The following is a 15697-nucleotide window of genomic DNA, read 5'->3' as shown; positions in this document are numbered from 1 at the left end:
TACCATTCCCGTAATCCTCCAAGGTTTCTTCACTTTGTTCAACAAGACAAGTCCATTGATTGCACACTTGGATATCACAGTAATATTGAAAGCAATGGAAGTTTCTAAATACTTAATTTTAGCTTTGTACTTTGTGGGCCAGGGCACAGACTGGCACCAGCTGCAAACCATATTCTAAGTTAAGTAGCACTGATGTAGTACCTAGCATGACTGCCTCCTTCCTGAGAGCATTGCTTAATGAAGACATTAAAGGCTGAAGATTTAGTCTTCTCAGGAGAACATTTTATTGGTCTATTCGTACATTCCAAGGAGTCATTTTAAGAGTGAAGAGAGTAAGGATTTGATGTCCCTGCACATGGACTCTAAGCCTAGTTCTATCATTTATGAAACACACGGCTTCGGCCAGGTCATTTAGCTTTGCGACCTTCCATTTTCCACCTTTAGAATGTGTGGATAACATGACAGGGATTGTGTGAGGATTAGCATGATGCTGTTGTAAAGCATTTAGCACAGTGTCTGCAACGTAGCAATGAGAAATAAATGGTTGTTCCCATTACTTTTTATCTTGAAAAACAAGTTGCATTGTTCTTTAAAGATACATCTAAGTTTTCCTCCCAGCAAGAGGGTTTTCCTTGGGTAGTATTTTGTCATGAGTCCAGTAACAGTAAGGGGTACCGGGGTGGCACAGTTGGTTATGTGTCGGACTCTTAGTTTTGACTCAGGCCCTGATCCCATGGTTGTGAGATTGAGCCCTGCATTGGGCCCCACGCTCAGCACCGAGTCTGTCTGAGATTCTCTCTCCCTCTCCATCTACCCCTCCCACTCACACTCTCTCTCTCCAAAATAAATAAATCTTAAAAAAAATTAATAATAATAATAAATAATAATAAATTGGGTTAATGTAAACGTCGTTTGATATTCCACAAAATAAAAAGCAGCACCGATATCGTTTAAATTTCATGTAAGACTAAAGGCATTGTAAACATAATATAGCTATTAAACAACAGACTACTCATTTTGACTGGCCCCCCAGCTCTGTCAGTGTTTTTGACCAATGTGAGACAAATTTTTATGAACTTCTTTCAGGATGAGAATGACTACAAAAGTAGGATTGCAGCTCTTCCTGCTTTTTACAAACAAAAAGTGTGACCACCTAAGTTTTTCAAACAGGTAAATTAAAATATGATTATTTGAGGGAACCTGGGTGCCTCAGTTGGTTAAGCAACTGCCTTCGGCTCAGGTCATGATCCTAGAGTCCCGGGATCAAGGCCCACGTGGGGTTCCTGCTTGGTGGGGAGTATGCTTCTCCCTCTGACACTCCCCCATCTCATGCTCTCTCTCTCTCTCATTCTCTCTCAAATAAATAAATAAAATCTTTAAAAAAGAGAGAAGAGGATTATTTGAATCACAAAAATTATTTCATTTAAATAGAAAAGCATTATTTTAAATCAGCATGTCTCAACTGAGGGCAATTTGCAACACACCCCGCACCCCCAACATTTTTGGTTTGTCACAACTGATGGGAAGTGCAGGGAAGAGCCACCGGCATCTAATGGGTGGAGGTCGGGGCTGCTATAAACCCCCCAAGTGCACAGGACAGCACCCCACGATAAAGAATGTCACCATGCCGAATGGCGATAGTGCTGAGATTGTCAAACATTGCTTTACATGCACTTTTTTGGCCGTATTTAAGTGTTTGAAATTGGTAGGTTGCCTAGCACCGAGCATGACTTAATCAAAACTCACCTACTTTTTCATTTTATCTTTCTCTTAAATTTCATTTAGCATGGATAATTTCACCCCAACCCTTGATGAAAATCATTGCCAAATCCCTGACTTTTCTATTCTTCACTCTTAGGTCCTATGGTCACTGTAATGGGCAAACACAGGCCAAATACAAGAATTAGAATGTTCAGTTCAGAAGGCTAATTGAAGCTCTGAATTTGATTTAATTCTCTCTTCCTATAGGTTGAGTTTAGTTCAGGGGGAAGCCTGGTGTGAGATGGGGATTGGAACTTAGCTGGCATCTGTTTCTCTGTTCCCTTAAGTGTTATCCCTCTAGAGCTGGCACCTTGGAAGAGAAGAGAAGTGGGAAAGGTCTTACTTGAACTATTCCCATCATTAGCTGGTTTTTCACATTCTGGGTCAGGCAGAAGTTTCAATATGACCCTCAAATCTCCCAGTGTTTTCATGGGCTCTTAGTTTCTAACCAAGAGCCTTTTACTGCATAATAATTTATTTTCTTTGTCCCAAATTCCTGGCCCAGAACTTCTAAAATCCCTTTTAGGATTTTCTGGAAGATAAGGATCTTTGTAATGATAATGAGGTGACTATTAGTAAGCCCTTAATAGCTATATTACATTTACAATGCCTTTAGTCTTACTGTGGGCTGGTTACCAGAGAGACCAACCAAGAGATTAGAGGGTTGGGACTTTTTGCGCGGCCAGACCTCTGGGGAGGGAAAGCAGCCTGGAGAATAAGTTCAATCACATGGCCAATGATTTAATCAATCATACGTTTGCAGTAAGATCCCCAGTAGAAACTCTGGACAGAGAGACTCAGTGGAGTTTCCTGCTTGGTGTATATATCGATGTGCAAGAGAGTGACAGACTCTGGCGCAACAAGGAGAGGGTATGGAAGCTCTGCATTGTTTCCTTTGCCCTAAGTATATCCTTTACAATAAAACCATAATCATAAATACAGCACTTTGCTGAGTTCTATGAGTATTAGAGCAAATAATTGAGGAGATAGTGGAAACCCCCAAATGTATAGCCAGTTGGTCAGAAGTGTGGATGACCTGGGGACCTCCAAAGTACAGGCAGTGTCTTAAGTAAAGGCAGTCCTGTTGGGGACCATGCCCTTAAACCTGTAGTTTCACGCTGACTCAAGGTGGTTAGTGGCTTGCAATAGACGCAGTACTTCCCTCTTCCCTAGATAAATTGCAGGATTATCTCTATGAAAGATGGGTCATTAGCATTGCTTTGTCTTGTAGGCATTCACCTTCAGCTTCTTGCTGCTCGAGTGCCTTTACTATTCAAGGCAGCTTTTGCGGGGGGGGGGGGGGGGGGGGGGGGTGGGGGGGAGACCTCCCACACGGAGTCTGCTGGGAGATGCCCCCCACTGGCCCAGGAGAAACACTAATACCACCCTTGCCCTAACAAACTCCCCAAGGAGCAGTATTTTTTTGCACTCCCAGCAAAGCAAGAGATGGCTCTTCCCGCCAACTCTGTTTTCTTTGGGAATAGATCTCAGTCCACTATGCCCGCAGTTGCTGGGCCACAAATTAAGATCCCTGTGTGAGAAACTTCACCAGCTCTCTGTGGAAGCTTCATTAGGCTTTATATGAACAGACATAGAAACTACTCTCACACCTTTGGCAGGGAAGGGGTGCAGTCTCAAAATATAATGACAACTCTGCAAAAAACTTTTCATGAATCTCCCTTTCTATTCTCTGACCCTTCTACTGCTTTAAAATGGCAAGGAAATTAGAAGAGGTTCAAACTATTTCCTCCAAAAATGAAAACCTATGGTGATTTGGTCTCTCATTCTGAAATTTCACATTTATTATTTCTTGACGGCAACATACTTGGCATTTTAACATGTTATACAGGTAATTGACGGTTACAAAGAAAGATGAAAAACTAGAAGAAAACAGAAATTTAAAACAAAAATTACAGGAAATGGAAAGATTATTCTCAATTAGGACAAAACAATCCTGAGTTAATCACTTAATGGTAGAAACATTAAACTTACAAAAGGTGATTTGTAAGAAATTTTTCTGGAAACCTATATGTATTATGTTTTAAATGTCTAAAAATGTACATTGTAATTTATCATTTCAAGTTTATCAACTGTAGAAGATAGTTTATCACACATACAAAACAGTATGTGACTTTCCAATTCAAAATAATCATGAGGGGTCTAGCACAATCAAAACAAAACTACACCAAAAAAGAGTATCATGAAATTGCAGATGACTATCAATAAAGAAGAAACTGTAAAAGCTTCCAGACGGGAAAAGAGTTAGTTTCCAAGACAAAGATTAAAAACTTGAATTGCAACAGATCTCTCTAGGGTATTCCTGGATGCTAAAAGACAGTGGAGCAACTATCTTCCAACAATTTCCAAGTGTGCATTCTGTATTCAAACTATCCTTCCAGTGAGAAGAGAGAATTAGCGTATTTCTAGGCAAGAATAGTCGCCTCCCATACATAGGGTAAGGGCACAGCTTTTCCAGTGTTGGTTGCCAAAAGAGGAAACACTGTAGGGCCACACTGATGTATGTTACTTGTATTTGTGCGGAAGTCTTCAAACCAGCTGCGCTGATCTCTGGCCCCCAGCCCACCTCACATTTGACTCTTTTGATTGTTGGACTCACAAGTGAACTAGTAAGAAAGAATTTCACAGCATTTTTGTTATTGTTAAGATCTAAAATATTTGCATGAGGGAGAATTATACTATGTATTCTATTGTGTAACCAAATATTTCATTCCACAGTGACCTCTACTGGGAAGAAAAAATAGATCACCAGGGCTGACAAAGTAAGCAGCCAAACTAGTCAGTTCGGTCAAGGAATTGGTTAATCTGGAAAGGTAATGCTGGTTAAGTCTGCTATTAAGAATTGTTGAGGCCCAACTGTACTCTGATTATTTTTATTTTAAAAAAGATTCTGGGAAGTATTTCAAACTTATGTTGTATAGAGAATAATTAATAAATACATACATGCCACCCACTTTTGTGAAATGCTTACATTAGATCTTCTTTTAGTAAAATAATTCTGTGTGAGGTCTCTTACATCCCCTTTCTAGAAAACAGTTCTTTCCTCCCCTCGAAAGAGGGCCCTATGTGGCCTTCATCTTTCTCATGAATTTTTTCCTACTTCCCCTTCACATGAATGTATTCATATTTAATATAGATTGATGTGGACCAAGTTTTAAATTTTTATACAAATAGGATTACACACACATACACACAACACACACACGCATGACAGACACACTGTTCTGAAGTATATACTTTTCTGCTCATTGAATTGTCCTGTTATTGTGATCCTGTCCCCTCCTCCCTCAGGGGAAACAAAACAAAACACTGAGACTTACACTGATAAGGAAAACATGATTCTTCATAATAGAGGTAGGTCCAATAGTTTCCAAAGGGATTCTGTACAGAAATGTTTGAGAATCAGGACAAAGGAGAAAATCAGTATGAGCTAATATTAAGAGCGTTTACAGTATGCCAGACAGCATTTTAAGGGTTTCTTTGGTTCAGTAATTTAATACACACAGCAACTCTTTAAGACAACGTCTACAGTGACTTCCACTTTACAAAGAAGGAAACCGAGGTGAAAAGAGGTTACCTAGTTTGTAGGTAACAAGTAGGTCACGCTGCTGAGCGGCCAGCCCGCCCAGGAGGCCAACCCCCTGGCTCCCTGCTCTGAATGTGCTCATATGTAGATGAGACTTATAAAGAGTTGTAATGTAGGGCCAATGTGGATGCTCTTGAATTCTACCTGTTCCCCCTCCTTGTGGCTTTCTGAGACTCCCCGCCAGGCCCCAAAGGGTGTTGACAGTGGCTCTCTTCTCTCTATTCTGAAATTTCACCAACCAGAAATTGAGCATCCTCCTCCATGCAAAACCTCTTGGTCCCCTGGCACGAGAAAAACTAAGGTTTGTTCTTGACTCCAGCAACTGTGACCTGAGATAAGTCAAATATAATAATTTCTCCAGATCCATTCTTTTAAATAAGGCAAAATATTATCCTTTTCCATTTGAAATGATCTGGTTGTGAGAAAGAATAATTTAATGTGCTGTGACATCCTAAGTGATTAAATAGGTGGATGGAGAAGGGGTAGGCACTTACTGGCAGAAGCAGATGTGCATGAGAGCTTTTGGCTTTAATTCTTTAGCAGAGAGAAAGGGGAAGTAGACCTCTAGGCCAAGTAGGGCAACAAGGAAAACCAACTCTGGCTGGTGTCTGCTCCCCTGGGGCAGACTTCTAGTGAGAAGCAGGAATAGCATAGTTAGAGCACCTGGTTTCAAGGTCCTGGGTCTCTATCTTACTAACTAGCTAACTCACTTACTGGTCATATGTGATTCAGCACTCCTCTGTGTTGCAGATCCATCCTTTATAAAACTGTAGGATCATAATGTATCTACCTGATAAACTTGACGTGAAGATTAAATTAGATGATACATAAAAAATGCACCTAGGAAAATTCCTGGCACCAATGAAACATGCAGTAAATGTTAGATGTGGTTGATATAATCATCATCATCATCGTCGTCAGTAGTATCTAGCTGATGGAACTTTGTCTGACCTCCTAAAGTTAAAGGGGGTAAAGACAGAAACAGAAGGCTCTGGTTTTTTTGGTGAGTGGATGCAACAAAATCTTAGCGTACCCCTTAGTACTTATTAGCTGAAGTTTTCAAATTCCGAAAAGAATTTCATTGGTAAGAATGTTTCCTATTCTTTTGAGTATCAATTGTCTTTTAGTCATGTCTAAGAAAACTGTATTGAATGAATCCATTCATTCAACGAATATTAATTGAACACCTACCACGCGCAGGCATTTTTCTAAGCCCTGGGAATACAGCAGTGGACAAGACAAACAAAACACCTGCCTTCGAAAATCATACATTTTAATGAAAGAAAATGACAATTAAAGGAAAAACTAAGCTGTGAGTATGATCAGTTGGTGATACATGCTACACAGAGTACTGCAGATGAGTGATATTTAGACAGAGTGATCCAAGAATGCTTCTCTGAAGTCCCAACAGTTTAATTTTGCTTTTGTTTCTCTCGCCTCAGGAGACATATTTAGTAAGAAGTGGCTACGGCCGAATGTCAAAGACGTGACTGCTTGTGTTCTCCTCCAGGACTTCAGTGGTTTCATGTCTCACATTTAGGTCTTTCATCCATTTTGAATTTATTTCTTGCGTATGGCATGGATGGAGCTAGAGGGTATTACACTAAGCGCAATAAGTCAGTCAGAGAAAGACAAATACCATATGATCTCACTCACATGTACAATTTAAGAAACAAAATGATCATAGAGGGGAGAAAAGAGAGCAAGAGGCAAACCAAGAAACAGACTCTTAACTACAGAGAACAGATGGTTTACCTGGGGGGGGCATAAGTGGGGGGATTGGTTAAATAGAGGATAGGGATGAAGAAGTGCACTTGTTGTAATGAGGACCAGGTGTTGTATGGAAGTGCTGAATTACTAAATTGTACACCTGAGGGGCGCCTGGGTGGCTCAGTGGGTTAAAGCCTCTGCCTTCCGCTCAGGTCATGATCCCAGGATCCTGGGATCGAGCCCCACATCGGGCTCTCTGCTCTGCGGACAGCCTGCTTCCTCCTCTCTCTCTCTGCCTGCCTCTCTGCCTACTTGTGATCTCTGTCTGTCAAATAAATAAATAAAATCTTAAATTGTACACCTGAAAGTAATATTATACTGTATGTTAACTAACTAGAATTTAAAGAAAAACTTAAAAAAAAAAATAAAGCCTCTCTGAAGAAGGTAGCATTGAATGCAATGGGTTGGCAAGAGATCCAAGCAATTATTTGAGAGAACAATCAAGTCAGAGGGAACAGCACGTGCAAAGGCTCTGAGACAAGAGTGAATGTGGTTTACTTAAGGAGCAGCAAGAAGGTTAGAATGGCTATAGCAGAGTGAGCAATGGGCAGGGTTTTTAACAGCTATTGTTAGAAACATAAATAGGGGGTGCCTGGGTGGCTCAGTTGGTTGGGCAACTGCCTTCGGCTCAGGTCATGATCCCAGGGTCCTGGGATCGAACCCCGTGTCGGGCTCCTTGCTTGGCAGGGTGCCTGCTTTCTCCCTCTCCCTCTGCCTGCTGCTCCGCCTGCTTGTGCTCTCTCTCACTCTCTGTCAAATAAATAAATAAAATAAAAAAGAAATAGAAATAAGGTTATGTCATACCTTTTAGGCTTAGTAAGGAGTCTGGATTTTATTCTTTTTTTTTTTTTTTAAAGATTTTATTTATTTATTTGACAGAGATCACAAGTAGTCAGAGAGGCAGGCAGAGAGAGAGGGGGAAGGTAGGCTCCAAGCTGAGCAGAGAGCCGGATGCGGGGCTCGATCCCAGGACCCTGAGATCATGACCTGAGCTGAAGACAGAGGCTTAACCCACTGAGCCACATAGGTGCTCCTGGATTTTATTCTAAGAGTGATCACAAATCATTATAGGTTTTGAGCAGGTGGAAAAAAAAAAAAAAGACCATGGTAAAAGCAAAGAGATCCATTGGGAGACTAGTGGGGTCCAAATGAGATGAGGATCTGTGGCTGAGTGAGGGTAGAGATGAAGATGATGGTTAGTAACTAGATTCTGGATCTATTCTGAAAGTAGAGCCAACCAAAGCTATTGAAGGACTAGACATGTTGTGTGAGGTAAGGAAAGGAATTAAGGATGACGCCTGTGTTTGGGGCCCAATTAATTCGCTAAGTAAAGGGGTGCCTGGGTGGCTCACGTCATGATCCCCGAGGTCCTGGGATTGAGTCCTGCATCGGGCTCTCTGCTCCACAGGGAGCCTGCTTCTCCCTTTCCCACTCCCCCTGCTTTTGTTCCTTCTCTTGCTGTGTCTCTGTCAAATAAATAAATAAAATCTTAAAAAAAAAAAGTTCATAATCCCCATGGATAAAAAAAGTATGTGGCTCTGAGACGTCCATGGAAAGGAAAACTGCCACTTTTTTAAAACCAGGAATTTCCCAAATTGTGTTTTTTTTTTTTAATCGAGTTTATTGGGAATAACTTACAAGCAGTAAAATCCAACCTTTTTTTATGTTATTATTTTATATTATTTTAGGTATACAACTTTATAGGTTTTTATACGATCACGTAACTACTGCCACAATCCCAACTGATTTTAAATAAGTGTTAAGGGGTTAATCAGTTTGCTCAAGGGAAAACAGGAATTGGTGGAGAAAAAATTCAAATCTAGATCTTTCTGAATCAGAGCCTAAAATTCTAGCTGCATGGTACTGTGCTGTCCGATATGGTAGCCACTAGCCACATCTGGCTATTTGGGAATTTGAAATGTGGCTACTCCAAACTGATCTGTGCGTAAATGTAAAATATATGCAGGATTTTGAAGACATTTTGAAAATGTAAAATATCTCAGTAATGTATTATAATGATTATATATTAAAACAATATTTTGGATATGCTGGGTTAAATAAACTATGACATTAAAATGAATTTCACCTCTTTCTTCTTACTTTTTAAAATGTGGCTCCTAGGGGTGCCTGGGTGGCTCAGTCGTTAACCATCTGCCTTTGGCTTAGCTCATGATCCCAGGGTCTTGGGATGGAGCCCTGCATCCCTCTCCCTGCTCAGCGGGAAGCCTCCTTCTCCCTCTGCCATTCCCCCGCTTGTGTTCCCTCTCTAAAAATGTCTCTCTCTGTCAAATAAATAAAATCTTAAAGAAAAAAGCGTCTCATAGAAAATTAAAAATTACATACGCAGCACATGCACTGCTTTAATAAGTAGGAGCTTCCCATAGAATTTATTTCTTAGTGTTACGGTCAAGAGTTTTCCCTTTATTTTTCTACCTGGGGGTAGAACATATCACCGGGATATGCTGTTTTATCCAGAGCTGGTTTATTTCCAGAGCAAATAGATAGAAACGGCATTCTTCCTCCGGCCTCCAGCTATTTGCAGTCATATTCTTGTGCTCCCACACAACGTTACTGCTTTCACTTTTAGCAGATGCATTTTATTCAAAATATTAGCTACTCAATGATTTGTTAAAGCATATACCAGAAGGTTTTTCTTTTTTAAAATAAAGCGGTGAAATACAGTGATCATGGGAAGTCAATCCCGACTCCAGCATTCAACCTGCTGCATTTCCTTGCACGGCGAGCCAGCACCTCTCTGATGCTTGTATTGTGTCAGCCACATCCCACACGAATCCCGAAATGCAAGTAATACCTCCTAAAATATCTCAAGGGGCTTCAAAGATCTTCTAAATATTTTTAAAGTTCTAAAGAATTAGAATTGTCTAAAATAATATGTTCCTTCCTGAAACCTGTTTCGTTTTAGTTCTAAACATTCTTTTAGTCCTTGGTATTAATTTATTGATTCTGAAAAAGAAAGAAGTCTTCATAAGAGTGTGCTTTTTTACTCCTATTATAGTGTTATGTGTCTGTGTGTGTTTACCTGTTAGTATCCACTACCTCAAAGTAGCGTGGCAATCTGGCATTATCTACTATAATTTTATTTCTGTGGTTCAGTAGCTATCAATCCTTTTTTGGTATTGGAATCAACTGGGGAAATTTTGAAAAATACAAATGCTCAAACTTTGCCCCTAAAATTCTGATTTAGTGACTCTGAAGTCTACCTCAGCCAACTGAGAAAATTTAATGGATCACTGAAGTTGAGAACTGTTTGCGAGGACAGCAAAAGTAGTGCTTTAGGCTCCATAAAGCTTACTTTTAAAAAAGGAATTAGTGTACACCCAGCTCTCTCTTCTGTCCTCTCTGCCTGCAAGGATACAAGGACCTCTCCTCAAACCTTCTTACCAAAATCTCATTGGCTTAGACCATTTCCCTCCACCAAACTCCTATTAGGATTACTGTAGGCATCATTCATTAGTTTGATGTCTACATACAGTGTGTGTATGTGGGCATGGGTGTGTCCCAACTGGTTTATGATTCTTTAATTTTTTAATTTATTTTTTTATTTTTTAAAAGATTTTATTTATTCATTTGACAGAGAGACACAGCGAGAGAGAGAACACAAGCAGGGAAAGTGGGAGAGGGAGAAGCAGGCTTTCTGCGGGGCAGGGAGCCCTATGTGGAGCTCAATCTCAGGACTCTAGGATCATGACCTGAGCTGAAGGCAGATGCTTAATAACTGGGCCACCCAGGCGCCCCTGGTTTATGATTCTTTTTTTTTTTTTTAAGATTTTATTTATTTATTTGACAGAGAGATCACAAGTAGGCAGAGAGGCAGGCAGAGAGAGAGAGGAGGAAGCAGGCTCCCCGCCAAGCAGAGAGCCGGATGTGGGGCTCGATCCCACGACCCCGGGATCATGACCCGAGCCGAAGGCAGAGGCTTTAACCCACTAAGCCACCCAGTCGCCCTGGTTTATGATTCTTGAAGGAGAGGGATAACATCTTTATGTTCACCATGCACAATTCCAGCTAAGTGCACTTCACACAAGAAGTACTTTGTAAAAAAGGATACTTTGAAAGTACACAAGATGATCCCCAATTGACAATGGTTCAACTTACGATTTTTCAACTGCATGATGGCGTGATTCAGTAGAAACCATACTTTGACTTTTGACTTTTTATCTTTTCCCACTAGTAGTATTTGGTAAGATAGTCTCTCATGACCCCAGGCAGCAGCAAGCTGAAGTTCCCAGTAAGCCATGTGATCATAAGTGTAGACAACCAATATACTTAAAACCATTCTTTACCTATACAGCCATTCTATTTTTACTGTCAGTATAGTTCTTGATAAATTACATGATATATTCAACGCCTTATAATAAAATAGGCTTTGTATTAGATAATTTGGCCCAACTGTGGACTAATGTAAGTGTTCTGAGCCCATTTAAAGCAGGCTAAACTTTAATGTCCAGTAGGTTACATGTATTAAATGCATTTTTGATTTAACATTATTTTCAACTTAGGATGGGTTTATTGGGACAGAACCCCATTGTAAATCAAGGAAAATCTGTATATAATTTGGATAATCAAAAGACAGTTATAAGTACAGAAATAAAAGAGTTTATATTATTCATAATGAGACCATTAGCTTATAGTAGTGACACATTTTTTTTTAATATTTTATTTATTTGACAGCGAGAAATCACAACTAGGCAGAGAGGCAGGCAGAGAGAGATGAGGAAGCAGGCTCCCCGCGGAGCAGAGAGCCCGATGCGGGGCTCGATCCCAGGACCCTGGGATCATGACCTGAGCCGAAGGCAGAGGCTTTAACCCACTGAGCCACCCAGGCGCCCCACACATTTTTAACATGGTAAACATAATTTAAGAAATTTATAGGTTTCGGGGTGCCTGGGTGGCTCAGTGGATTAAGCCGCTGCTTTCGGCTCAGGTCATGATCTCAGGGTCCTAGGATCGAGCCCCGCATCCGGCTCTCTGCTCAGCTTGGAGCCTACCTTCCCCCTCTCTCTCTGCCTGCCTCTCTGCCTACCTCTCTGCCTACTTGTGATCTCTCTCTCTGTCAAATAAATAAATAAAATCTTTAAAAAAAAAAAAAAAGAAATTTATAGGTTTCAAAGTGTTCCTTAGAAAACAGTCCAAGGCAAAAACAGTCTTGGGAATTGCAACAACATGGGGAGTGTCATCTAGCCTTTATGGGAATCTATATTAGTTAGTTTGGGCTCCCTATGAAATATCACAGACTGGGTGGCTTAAACAACATACATTTATTTTCTCACAGTTCTGGAGGCTGGCAAGTCAAGGTCAAGGTACTGGCTGATTTTGGTTCCTGCTGAGAACTCTCTTCCTGGCTTGTAGATGGCTACCTTCTCACTGCATCTTCCCATGGCTGGAGAGAGAAAGAGGGTAGAGAGCTCTCTGGTGTCTCTTCTTACAAGGATACTAAACCTACAGGATCAGATCTTCACTATTATGACCTTATTTAACCTTACTTACCTCCTTGTAGGCCCAATATCCAAGTATAGTAACATTGAGGATTAGGGTTTCAATAGATGAATTTGAGGGATGGGGGTGGGTCATACGATTCAGAATCTTTCCACATAGAAGAATCTTTCCACAGTATCTTTGTCTGGCGATCAGCCAGCCATTACACCAATGACTCTAGTGGTAAGAAATCAGTACCTGGCAATATGTCACTGTGGAAAAGCTCTAATGGTTAGAAAGCACATGTCATATGAAGTCACATTTGTATCCCCAAAACTTCGGTCTTTGGTTCATGATGTGTTCCTAGAAACATCCCAAAACACTTCAAATCTCTCCTCTCATAAAACTCTAACTAAAAATAAGTGTAGCAGTTACAGATCTCAATCCACAAATTCAAGTTTGCAAGAAATATAATCTCCTAATTTTACCCAAGGGAGGACTTCAAAATCACATTTAAGATTTTCTCTTGACTCACCCATTCCTTCACCTCAAACTACTAGGATCCAGCTCCTGAAAAGCAGTCATGAAGGAAATGATACCTTATAAACTTTTCTTTTTCTTTCTTTCTTTTTTAATTTTTTTAAGATTTTATTTATTTATTTCACAGAGAGAGAGATCACAAGTAGGCAGAGAAAGAGGGGGAAGCAGACTCCCTGCTGAGCAGAGCGCCAGATGCGGGGCTTGACCCCAGGACCCTGAGATCATGATCTGAACCAAAGGCAGAGGCTTAACCCACTGAGCCACCCAGGTGCCCCTAAAACTTTTCTATCAAAAAAATTTTCCCCCATCTCAGAATGTTTACTAATTACATAAGATTTCCTGAAATGTCATGTGTTTGATTATATCTATCATAGCATTAAATTAAAATACATAGAGCTGAAGTGTTATTGGGACTTATATATTACAAATTTTATTGTAACTATTTTACACTTAACCCAGCTGAGTTTTCTGATCATAGCAGTGTCAAACTATTATTTCAGAAGAATAAATCTACCATCCATGTTGATGGGGGCAGGTTTAAAAAATTATTCTTTTTTCTTTTATGAGACCTCTTTATCCAGGCCTTTTTCCTGGCCCATGCAATAAAACTCTGTATTATTGACTTTCTGGTGGGATAAAATTTTAAAATAATTTTTGATCCACCCTATTAGGCCAGTCCTTCTTAAATATTCTTCAGTGAAATACCAGTAAGAGGACAGAGAGTGTAATATGTAGCTGTAATAGCCCCTAAACTAAAATTTTGTTTGATGGTTATGATTAAATCTTAATGAAATTATTCACCTGGGGCGCCTAGGTGGCTCAGTGGGTTGACGCTTCTGCCTTCAGCTCAGGTCATGGTCCCAGGGTCCTGGGATCGAGCCCCACATCCGGCTCTCTGCTTGGCGGGGAGCCTGCTTCCTCCTCTCTCTCTGCCTGCCTCTCTGCCTACTTGTGATCTCTCTCTGTCAAATAAATAAATAAAATCTTTAAAAACAATCTTTAAAAGTAAAAGAAATTGTTCACCTCATTTCATTACATACCATTGCTTTAAATATTAAAGAAATTTCACTTCCCTGAATCTTTCAGTAAAATGATGCCATAGGAAAATATGTTTACTTTATAGCTTTGAATAAACTGGTGTTATACCCAAGAATAACCTTTAACCCCAGGCTGGGAAGAAGTGGAGGCTTGGAGGAAAGGAAGAAAAATAAGGCCCTATGTGAGAGCCCTGAATGACAAAAAAAGTTTTAGTTTGGAAACCAGGGGTTTGTTTGCTTTGCTCATAATGTGCCTTAACCCTTATTTCCTCAGACTCTGTTCCCCTGTATTGTTTGCAAACGCGACTTACTTTCCATGGCACCATTAGAGCCTGAAGGTGCAATTCCTTCCAACTTAACACTCTCTCTTCCAGATAGTCCAAATGTCCTGCTTGTCCAGTTAATATTAATTGAGCACTTATGCACCTGGTTTCCTTTTAAACTCTTTACATTTGTCAAGTCTTTTAATCTTCCCCAAAAATCTATGATGAGGGTATGATTATTATGTCCAACATACAGAATAGAAAACTGAGATACAACTAGTCCAAGGTCACCCAGCTAGTGGATAACTGGCAGAGGATATTCCAAACTAGGCATTCTTAATGGGTACAATATAGTGCTTTATTTAAATGACTCCACATTTTAAACTATGGCCTTAAAACAATTAACAAATGTGTAAAATGAAAACATATAAAGCCTTGATAATGTTGGATATGTTTTCAAGGTAGACTTTTCATTAATATTCAATATTGAAAAGTGCATAAATCATGACCAGAGGTAACTATCACTCATGTAGAGAAACAGAATATAACCAGAGCCCGCTGTTCCCTCTTACGCTCTTAAGTTTTAAAGTCCAAAATAAGTATTCCCTTATTGTTTAAAAGCTGAACTCCATAATCTATTTAAAACCCTAATTAAATTCATTTCCATAGTAATACACTCTTTCTAGAGTAGTGATCCTCAAAATGCGGTCCCCAGACTAGCAGCCTAGCATCATCTGGGAACTTGTTAGACTTGCAAATTCAAAGAACTCAAGCCAGACCTACAGAACAGAAACTCTGGGAGTGGAGCCCAGCAATTACGTTTCAACAAGCCCCTGAGCGGACTGTGACGCGCGCCAAGGTTGGAGAGGCATGGGTGTACGTCCGTTGGAATGGTTTTGGTTGGGGATCGCATACTGTCTTAAGCGAATACTAGCGTATGAAGCGTTACCCTTAAATAACGGTGACAAGTTCTAATAACCTACCTTTTTGAAGTACCCCGCGGGTAAGATGCTTTTCTATTTTAACTAACCGCGTTTCCGTTCCCGTCCATACTGCATTTTATCAGGACTGTAAAGCAGGTTCCTCACTTCCTAATCTCATAGGTAGCCGGATCTGTAGTAGCCCCGTTGACCTGCAAAGCCCGGCCCCAATGCCGCGGCGAATTCAACATCCAGAGGCGGGAGCAGGCCTCGGCCAATCAAAAGCAGCGCTCGCTCATCCTGGCAGTGTGATTGGTGGTTTCCCACCGGCGGACGCGACCCGGGGGGCACGCCCAGGGTCTTTCT

General features: G+C 40.5%; 1 long non-coding RNA gene across 1 annotated transcript; it reads right to left on the bottom strand.

Annotated features, from left to right (window-relative positions):
• Positions 1–5077: 5077 nt before the first annotated feature.
• On the bottom strand, positions 5078–15529 carry LOC123927039. The gene is made up of 3 exons (XR_006815353.1): positions 15395–15529; positions 12413–12536; positions 5078–5160 (listed from the first exon to the last, which is right to left on the bottom strand). It is a non-coding gene; the product is annotated as an uncharacterized LOC123927039 (long non-coding RNA).
• Positions 15530–15697: the final 168 nt, after the last annotated feature.

The sequence above is a fragment of the Meles meles genome, chromosome 1 (assembly GCF_922984935.1).
Source record: "Meles meles chromosome 1, mMelMel3.1 paternal haplotype, whole genome shotgun sequence".
NCBI classification, from domain to species: Eukaryota; Metazoa; Chordata; class Mammalia; order Carnivora; family Mustelidae; genus Meles; species Meles meles.
Note: the sequence above shows the minus strand (reverse complement) of the source record. Positions and strands in the feature narration are given on the sequence as shown.